Raw genomic sequence first — 7,375 nt, 5'->3', positions numbered from 1 at the left:
GTAAGTTTTCTTTTGTTCTCTGTTGTGCACTTCTTATTTTGTTTTTCTCCCCCTACCCGCCCCTTACCCAGCTACAGTTGTGTGTATGTGTGTATATATATGCATATATATATATATGCATATATATACACGCACACATATATATACATATATATGACACATACATACATATAGACATATTTTTCCTAACAAATTCTACTCCCAATCTTTGTTTTTGTGTTTGTGTATATCTCTTATTTCCTATCTTTCCTAACTCTTTTACTTTACTTCTACCTACCCTCCTATTGCTTAACCTACCCCTCCTCCTCCAAGGATCCCTCCTTTATCCTCCCATTCCTATAAATCTAGATACGCTTCTATATCCCCTGTTGACTTATTCCCTCACCCTCCCCTCTAGAGATCTCTCCTTTGTCCTCCCTCCTCTCCCTATCCCATAACATCTCACTTTTTTCTCAATTTAGAAGACTTTTATACTCTTCTATACACACACACACACATATGTATATAGTTCCCTCTTGAACCCATTCCTTATGAAAGCAGGTTTCCAGAACAAACAGCCCACCTCCCCCATATAATTCCTCTGTGTCAGTTCTTTCTCTTACACTTCATTTGTATTAGATAATTACTCTTTTTAACTATTCCTAAATGGTTTTACTTTTTAAAGTCATATCATACTCAGGTCTACCCCAATCTTTCTTACGAACTACCCAATTACTATTAACAATCTTAGACATAGGTTTTACATTTTACATACATAAAAAATAAATAGTTTGCCCTTATTGAGTCCCTTGTAATTAATATTTGGTATGTACCTTATATTTCTCTTGGCTCTTGTGTGTCAAATCTTCTATCGAGTTCAGTTTTTTTTAACAAGTTTGACAATTCATTAAGTATCTATTTTTTCCATTCAAGATCATGCTTCGCTTTGCTGGGTATATTTTCAGCTGGAACCCCAGTTCTTTTGCTCTCAATATATAGTGTTCCAAGACCTGTGGTCTTTTAGGGTCACCACTGCTAAGTCTTACGTGATTCTAATTGTGGCATCACCATATTTAAATTGTCTTTTTCTTGTTGCTTGTAATATTTTATACTTGAGCTGAGGATTTCAGAATTTGACTTTGATATTCCTGTGGGTTTTCCTAGTAGAATCTCTTTCAGGTGGTGATTGGTGGATTTTTCTATTTCTACTTTCCCCTCTTGTTCTAACGCTTCAGGACAATTTTCTTTAATTATTTATTGTATTATAGTATCAAGAATCTTTTTTTTTGATCATGGCTTTCAGGTAGTTTGATTATTCTTATGTTTTCTCTTCTTGATCTGTTCTCCAGATCAGTTGTTTTTCTTATGAGATATTTCATATTCTCTTCTATTTTTTCATTCCTTATATTTTGTTTTATTATTTCTTGATGTCTTATAACGTCGCTTGCTTCCTTTTGCCCAATTCTGATTTTCAAGGAGTCATTTTCTTTTTTTCTGTGATCATTTTCTTTATTTGATATTTTTTTTAGTTTTAAGCATTGATTTCCACAAGATTTTGAGTTACAAATTTTCTCCCTATTTCTACCCTCCCCCCACTCCAAGATGGCATATATACTGATTGCCCTGTTCCCCAGCCATCCCTCCCTTCTATGACTCCCTTCGCCTCCGCTCCCCATCTCTTTTCACCTTACTTTCTTGTAGGACAAGATAGATTTCTATGCCCCATTGCCTGTATATCTTATTTTCCCATTGCATGCAAAAATAACCTTTTTTTTGAGCATCTGCTTTTAAAACTTTGAGTACCAAATTCTCTCCCCTCCTCCCTCCCCACCCACTGTCCCCAAGAAGGCAAGCAATTCAACACAGGCCACACATGTATCATTATGCAAAACATTTCCATAAATAGTCATGTTGTGAAAGACTAGCTGTATTTCCCTCCCTCCTATCCTGTCCCCCTTTATTCAGTTTTCTCCCTTGACCCTGTCCCTTTTCAAAAGTGTTTGCTTTGATTACTTCTTCCCCCTATCTGCCCTCCCTATTGTCCCCCTTTTTTATCCCATTCCCCCTGTTTTCATGTGGGGTAGGATACCCAGTTGAGTGTGTATGATATTCCTTCCTCAAGTCAAATCTGATGAGAGCAAGATTCACTCATTCCCCCTCACCTGCCCCCTCTTCCCTTCCTACAGAACTGCTTTGTCTTGCCACTTTTATGTGAGATAATTTACCCCATTCTATCTCTCCCTTTCTCCCTCTCTCAATATATTACTCTCTCATCCCTTAATTTGATTTTTTTTAGATATCATCCCTTCATATTCAACTCAATCTGTGCCCTCTGTCTAGATATATATGTATATTCCCCAATACTGAGAAAGGTCTCATGAATTACATACATCATCTTTCCACGTAGGAATGTAAACAAAACAGTTCAACTTTAATAAGTCCTTTATGATTTCTATTTCTTGTTTACCTTTTCATGCTTCTCTTGATTCTTGTGTTTGAAAGTCGAATTTTCTATTCACTCTGGTCTTTTCACTGAGAAAGCTGGAAAGCTCTCCATTGTATTGTAAATCCATATGTTGCCTTGGAGCATGACACTCAGTTTTGCTGGGTAGGTGATTCTTGGTTTTAATCCTAGCTCCATTGACTTCTGGAATATCATATTCCAAGTGCTTTGATCCCTTAATATTGAAGCTGCTAGATCTTGTGTTATCCTGATTATGTTTCCACAATACTCAAATTGTTTCTTTCTGGTTGCTTGCAGTATTTTCTCCTTTATCTGGGAGCTCTGGAATTTGGCAACAATGTTCCTAGGAGTTTTCTTTTTGGGATCTTTTTCAGGAGGCGATAGGTGGATTCTTTCAATTTCTATTTTACCCTCTGGCTCTAGAATGTCAGGGTAGTTCTCCTTGATAATTTCTTGAAAGATGATATCTAGGCTCTTTTTTGATCACGACTTTCAGGTAGTCCAATAATTTTTTAAATTATCTCTCCTGGATCTATTTTCCAGGTCAGTGGTTTTTTCCAATGAGATATTTCACATTGTCTTCCATTTTTTCACTCTTTTGGCTCTGTTTTACAGTATCTTGATTTCTCATCAAGTCACCAGCTTCCACTTGCTTCTGTCTAATTTTTAAGCTGTTATTTTCTTCAGTGGTGTTTTGGACCTCCTTTTCCATTTGGCTAATTCTACCTTTTAAGTCATTCTTTCCCTCATTGGCTTTTTGGAGCTCTTTTGCCATTCAAGTTAGTCTAATTTTAAGGTGTTATTTTCTTCAGTATTCTTCTGGGTCTCCTTTAGCAAGTCACTGATTTGTTTTTCATGATTTTCTTGCATCACTGTCATTTCTCTTCCCATTTTTTCCTCTACTTCTTTTACCTGCTTTTCCAAATCTTTTTTGAGCTCTTCCACAGCCTGAGACCAATTCGTATTTTTCTTGAAGGCTTTTGATGTAGGCTCTTTGACTTTGTTGACTTCTTCTGGATGTATGTTTTGCTCTTTGTCACCAAAAAAAGATTCCAAAGTCTGAGTCTGAATCTGGGTCTGTTTTTGCTGCTGGGCCATGTTCCCAGCCAACTTCTTGACCCTTGAGCTTTCTGTAAGGGTATGACTGCATGTAGAGTAGACAATACTTTGTCCCAAGCTCTAAAGGCCTCATGCTGCTGTTCTCAGAGCTACTTCTACACAGCAGGCTCTGCACACCAGCACTCCTCCTCCCCCAAGAACCACCAACGCAGACCTTGACTCAGATCCCAGCAGGCTCTGCACTCCTGCTCTGATCTGCCACTTAATTCCTCCCACCTGGTAGGCCTGGGGTGGGAAGTAACTGCAGCTGGAAGCAGCCCCAGAACTGCACTACTTCCATGCCCCCAGGGCTGGGAAGGACCAGCACTCCTTTCCTACCTTGTTCTAGCTGTTCTACCCACTAACCTTCTCTGTTGTCTTTGGCGTTTGTGGGTTGAGAAGTCTGGTAACTGCCACAGCTAAATGATTCAGGGCCCTGTGTCCTGTTCTGCCCAGCTCCTGGTCTGGTTGGTCCTGATTCCACCCACACTGGGCTGTGCTCCATTCTGCTCCCAGCTCTGAGCAATAGATACTTCCCAGGGACCTTCCAGGCTTTCCTGGACTGGAGCCCTGCTTCCCTCTGTTATTTCCTGGGTTCTGCAGTTCTAGAATTTGTTCAGAGCCATTTTTTATGGGTTTTTGGAGGAACCTGGGGGTGGAGCTCACACAAGTCCTTGCTTTCTAGCTGCCATCTTGGCCCATTTTCTTTCTTAAGATTCTGGATCTCCTTTTCTAATTGGTTGACTTTCTTTTCATAATCTTCTTGTTTTTCTTAGATTGTTCTTTTTTTTTAGTTTTCTCTCAATCTCTCTCATTTGATGTTTAAGGTCTTTTTAAAGTTCTGCAAATTCTTTTTGGGTGGTTAACCATTTGATGTTATTCTGAGGTAGAAGAGATAGAAGGTGAACCTTGCTTTTTTCTATTCCCATAGCAACTTTCTAGGGTTGGATTCTTTCTCCTTTACCTGTGCATTTTTAAAATTTGTAGTAGCTTAATTTTTGTCACTTTTAGTCCTGTGGTATGGTGGATGGTGCTTCTGGCCTCAGATCCTCCTTCGATTCTCCTCTCTGGCCTGGAACCTAAACAAAAACCTTCAGCTTCCTGTAAGTGCCCATAGCCAGCAGCATATAGGCCCCACTGCTTCTACACTCCCATCACTCCAGCTGGCTGTGTCTTACAGCTGAGTCTGGTGTTCCTTGTTAGCAGAGGTTCCTTTGATCTTCCTCAACTCAGATGCCCAACCCTCCTCACTGTTCTGAGGGTAAAAATTCCTGTGGCTGGGCTGGAGGCAGCCTCCAACCCAGCTAATCCCAGGGCTTGGTTCTTAGTGTTTAAGTGGACCCTAGCCTGGAGTTTAACCCTCTATGTTCATCCTGAGGTGTTATTTTATCTCTTTTGTGGGGGAAAATCTTGAGAGCTTGGAATTTTCTGACCTACTCTGCCATCTTCCCAGAATCCTCTCTAGATATTCACTTTTAAAACACTTTCTGGAGATGCCTAAGATGTTAGTACTATATATATGATCTTAAATATTTCTACAGTACTACCCCATTTTTAGAAAGGTAGTTAATTTATCAATAATTCTAGAGTGCGACCTCATAGTTAAAAATGAAATTAGAATTTTATGGGATTCATTTGCTTGCTTGGGACATGCTTAAATGATCCTTGTAAACAGTCATCTCTAGTATTGGCTTTTAGCATGCTTTACCTACCTTACTAGCTTCTGTTCTGCACTCAAAGTTTAAAAAATCATTTATTTGTTTTTAACATTCTTTTTTTTTTAAATTTTGAGTTCCAAATCCCTCTGTCCAGACCTCCTCCACCCATTGAGAAGGCAAGTAATGTGATATCAATTGTACATGTCTGCACTATAATTATAAATGATAGTCACCTGACCTATGGCTGTATTAATTATGGAACTCCTTTATGGAGCTCCCTCTACCAATGTGGGTTGGCACCTTCTCTGTAATTTATAATCTTAGAGAGTTGCTGAGAACAACAAGAGGTTATGTGAAAGGCTAATCCCCAGGTCACATGACCAGTTTGTGTCAGAGGAAGGACTTGAATTCAGGTTTTCCTGGATCCAAGGCCAGCTCTTTATAGACTATGCCATACTGTCTCTTATGTGTTCTATTTATTGTGTATTTGCATAGACACAGTGTTGTTCGGATGTACCGTCAGTTCCATAAAGGCAAGGACCATGTCTTAATTATTTTTGTGCGTGACCTAGTGGTTACCACATTTAGATGCTTAATAAATGTTTTTTGTTTGGATGGATGAATAAATCAGTAAAGGCACTGAGGGAAAAAATGGCTTGTTGCAACATATAAAATTTAAACTTTGATTTTTCAGGATAGAAAAGGAAAACTTAGGCAGGGTTTATAAGATTCAGCTTAGACCAATATCTTAGTGCACTCACTGAGTAGATTATAATCATAGGTTTAGAGTGGAAGGGACCTCCGAGGTTGCCTAGTCCAACCCCCTTATTTTACAGATGAGGAAATTGAGGCCCATAAAGTTTAAATAACTTGCCCAAGGTCACACAGATAGTAAGAGATAGGCTTGGGATCTGGTCCTAGGTTTTCTAATTACAGATCCCTTCTTCTTTCCATGGTACCCTGCCAGCTTCTCTCTGAGATGGTCTAGAAAAGAAAAAGTGAATTGAATGCCAGCAACTGCAGTTAATATGAAGTCATACATTAATGGGGTAAAGATTGCTGAACACATGAAAATGGGTCAAAATGAAATTAAATGACTTTCAATGAGCAGGCAAAGACCTCAATCTGTAGCAAATGCCATTGACATGTATGTCCTGTGCTTGGGTAAATCATTCATATGAAAGTGAAATAAAGGTCGTATCAATATTTCAGACTACCGTAATGTTTTTGTCTCATCCACCTCTTGCTCCATAATAGCCCTACAACTTCAACTTAGTACCTATAATGCTGGCTTCAGCGTTTCTGCAGCAGGTGCAAGAGAGTCGGCATATCCAGTTGGATATCAAATTTGACCATTCTTTCTTTTTAATGTCTCTTGTATCAGTCCTTCTTTTCCATTCCCACTTCTATCAGACTAGTCAAAATCTTTCACATCTGGATTATTGTCATAGTCACCTAACTGGTATCCTTACCTCCATTTTCTCCCCCTTCAATCCATCTTGGATAAAGTAATCAGATAAATTTCCCTACAGTATCACTTATTATGTCATCCCTCTCCTGGTGGCCTTTTTAGTCTCCAGTATGTGATTATTGCTTTATCTCTCTAACAGAAGTCACCTGATATATAGGAATGCTATAAAATAAGTCCTGTATAATTTGTTCTATGTGACTTTAAATTCTCAGTGCCAGAGAACTGGGTCTATAGTCAAGGTAACAAGGTTAGATCCTGAAGTAAAAATCTAAAGAGCTTGGGGGTACATGGGGTGTTCAGGGAGGACTAGCACCTCTGGTATAAGGGCTTGCTGAACCCTTTTCAGGGATGCTCATTCATGTTTGGTATCTATTTTCACCCAACTCTCACCTGCAACTCCAAGAAGCTATTGCATATGGAGTGACCACACCCCAATAAAACTGTCTCAGCAGATGTGCTAAACTAGGCTGAAGGTAACCAACAGACCTCAAAGCCATTGACAACTTAGAGGGATATCTACTCCAAGCATGTGAAGATTTCTCCCTGCAAAATGGGCAGATAAGAACAATTTATTTCAACAGCCACAAAAGCAGCTAAAATAGGTGCAATGGAGCACTTAGAGCTTGGTCAGACATCAAAGATGCCAAGGTCATCCACTTTATCCTAGGCCATCACCAGTGGTCTTGACTTTTGTCTTGCCACTGG

The sequence above is a fragment of the Trichosurus vulpecula genome, chromosome 2, assembly GCF_011100635.1.
Source record: "Trichosurus vulpecula isolate mTriVul1 chromosome 2, mTriVul1.pri, whole genome shotgun sequence".
Taxonomy (NCBI): Eukaryota; Metazoa; Chordata; class Mammalia; order Diprotodontia; family Phalangeridae; genus Trichosurus; species Trichosurus vulpecula.
This window is presented reverse-complemented; position numbering follows the sequence as displayed.